General features: G+C 42.4%; 1 long non-coding RNA gene across 2 annotated transcripts in view; it reads right to left on the bottom strand.

Moving 5' to 3' along the window:
• LOC107152672 overlaps positions 1-2,872 on the bottom strand; it is a 114,768-nt gene extending 111,896 nt beyond the window's left edge. For both annotated transcript variants that reach the window (XR_007350065.1, XR_007350042.1), the window contains exon 1: positions 2,786-2,872. This is a non-coding gene — a long non-coding RNA (uncharacterized LOC107152672). The remainder of the gene's footprint in view (positions 1-2,785) is intronic.

Raw genomic sequence — 2,872 nt, 5'->3', positions numbered from 1 at the left:
GGGGGGGGGGGGGAAGGGAGGGGGCATGGGGTAATTAATGAATGTTGAATGTGATGATCATTATTATTCAAAGTACATGTATGAGGACACAAATTGGTATGAGTAAACCTTGTATACAACCAGAGATATGAAAAATTGAGCTCTATGTATGTAATAAGAGTTGTAATGCATTCCACTGTTATATATGGTAGTGCGCTCGCCCAGCATGCATGAGGCACTGGGTTCGATCCTCAGCACCACATAAAAGCAAACTAATGTATCCACCTAAAACTAAAGATACATAGTAAATAAATATTTAAAAAAGAAAAAGAGAAAGAAAAAGGGGCTATATTGATTTCTGAAAATTTTAGGAATCAAATAAGTTATGGGCACTGGGAATGTCTTGGCTGAGCCCCACACTGAGAAGATTTGAACTGACTTACATGTAAGGTGGAGGGGGTCTCAGAGATCCTTTGTGCCTTCACAGAAGACACAAAGGCTTTGCAATAAGCATCCCTCAACATCCCCCCAGTTTTCCTGGGGTTCCTAGTGCACTAGCAAGTCTGACCATGCAGGGGACAGAGAGTGATAGAACCTACCTATACTGGTGGGAGCCAGAAGCCCTGCAAGGAAAAAGACCTATAAGCAGTGAAGAAATCCACCTGGAAGAACTGGAAGAAGCCATAAAGGCTTGGTATTGGAAGACAAGAGTGATTTGGAGCCCAGTCTGAGGCTCCATCTGAAAGCCACAAGCTTTTCTATCATCTTCTTCCTGCAGAATAAAGGTATGATGCGACCAGAAAAGCTCTTACTACCCCCACATCTCCTAGGCCAGAGAAGAGTGAAAGGAGAAGCCATTTCCCAGGGAGCAGTGAGGGAGCAGAGGTCCTGGGGTATATCAGAAGTCAGGTTGCTGTGCTGTGGAGCAGTATGTGACCTTACTTTCATGAAACATCAGGGAGGGCTGGAGTGACACCAGAACTGCAGATTGTGGAGCCATGGAAACTAAAAGATGGACCTCTCCTATACACTCTGGGGCAAGTTAAGATTTGACCACTTGACAACTAGAAACAAGAGATACAATGGTTTGGGGGACAAATTACTCAAGGAGATTGAACCAGGTACCCCAGCTGGTGAGGCTAAGCAGGTTTCCCTCAGGATTTCCTGAACAAGCATTGAAAGCTGGTCAGTAGTGCAGAGAATGGAGCAGAAACATTCCAAGAAAAGCAGAGACCACATAGCCCTGAGAGACTGACCCTAGGACTTTTGACAGCTTTGAAATTCCAGTTGCAAATTGAGTCCATACATTTCTTTACAATAACTACTTCTGCCCCTTTTCTTACAGTGCCTTGAATAAGTCTCCACTGTTGAAACAGAAAAACAATTTAAATGATAAAATTAACAGATCCAAGGCAAAAGTAACCCCATCGTTTAACAATTATCAGGACTTGATGATCAAGTCTTTGGTGTTTGCACCTGCCTGAGTCTTTTTCCTGTGGCATTGCATCCCCTCCTCCTATTACCATCCTTGGGCCTGTCATGATAATTGACTGGCTACACTTTTCCAAGCTTTTCAACTCTAGTCCAAATCAACTTTACAGATGGGTTTTGGAGCCAAGAAAATTATGTTTAATTAAGCACCTACAATGCTCAAGAAACTTTACTGGTTGCTATCACACATCATCTTGTTGAATTGTTGATGACTACCATTATAATAGAGTTACACTGGTAGTTTTGTCAGTGAGGAAACCATGGCTCAAAGAAGTGAAATGATGTGTTTAGGAAATTATGGAGCAGAGATAAGGACACAGTTCTTTATGCTGTACCAGACCTCTCCTAATTTTGACAGCAAAGGGATCTGGGTTGATTGTCTAATATTTGTAACTGGGTATGGTGGATTGAAAGTAACATTACCAAGTAAGTGGAAGAGAGGAGGAAAAAAGAGGCACAAAGAGCACAACTGCAGAGGAAGTGGAAGAAAGTAAGCAAGAGATTAGATACGGTGGCAGCTAAGTCCTGATATTCCATATATCTGAGAGAGGGAGGAGAGGATATGAGAGATCATATCCTTCTTCAAGGAGATCCAGAATTCCATCTTGCACCTCCCTACCTTAAAGCTCCCCACTAACCAGGCTGATGTACTCCCATTCCCATTCTCACATGCACCATAATAAAAGGTACAACCAAGATTAGAATAAAGTGAGGCACCAAATATGATAGCCAGTTAGTTGAGTCTAGAAAGCAATCTTTGGCATTTTGTCAGCATGAAGTTTCCATTTTTAATTTTGGGAAATTTCATATTGCACAATTTACTATTTCCCCCACAGCTACCAGTGCTATTTTCTATCCATTTGGTATCTGGCCCAAGCCCAAGAATTTGCTGGCAGAGGCTGCTTTTACCAGCTTTGAAAGCATTGCATATTGGTTATGAGAACAAGCCCTGGAGCCAGACTGCATGAGTTCAAATTCTGCTTTTGATATTTGATGAGGTGTCTTCAGGAAACCTCTTCACTCCACTGTGTCAAGTTCCCTTCTTCTCAGGTTGGTTAAGGTGACCAAGCCTCCTGGTTTGTCCCACTATGGTTTGAAAGTGACCCCTAAAGTTCTTGTGTTAAAAACTTAATCCCCAGTGCAACAGTGTTGGGAGGTGGACCTTTAGGGAGAAAGTGATTAGGAATGGATTAATGTTATCATGGAAATTGTTTTCTTGTAAAAATGAGTTTGACCCTCCCTTGCTCTATCTCCCATGTGCTTTTTTTGGCCTCTGCCCTTCTGCCAAGGGATGATGCAGCAAGAAAGTTCTCACCAGATGTGGCTCCTCCATTTTTGACTTCTTAATCTCCTCCTGTGAGAAGTAGATTTCTCTCAACAAATTACCCAGTTGCAGGTATTC

This window comes from Marmota marmota, unplaced genomic scaffold, assembly GCF_001458135.2.
Source record: "Marmota marmota marmota unplaced genomic scaffold, marMar, whole genome shotgun sequence".
Taxonomy (NCBI): Eukaryota; Metazoa; Chordata; class Mammalia; order Rodentia; family Sciuridae; genus Marmota; species Marmota marmota.
The sequence above is the reverse complement of the archived record's forward strand: the minus strand, read 5'-3'. Positions and strand labels throughout refer to the sequence as shown.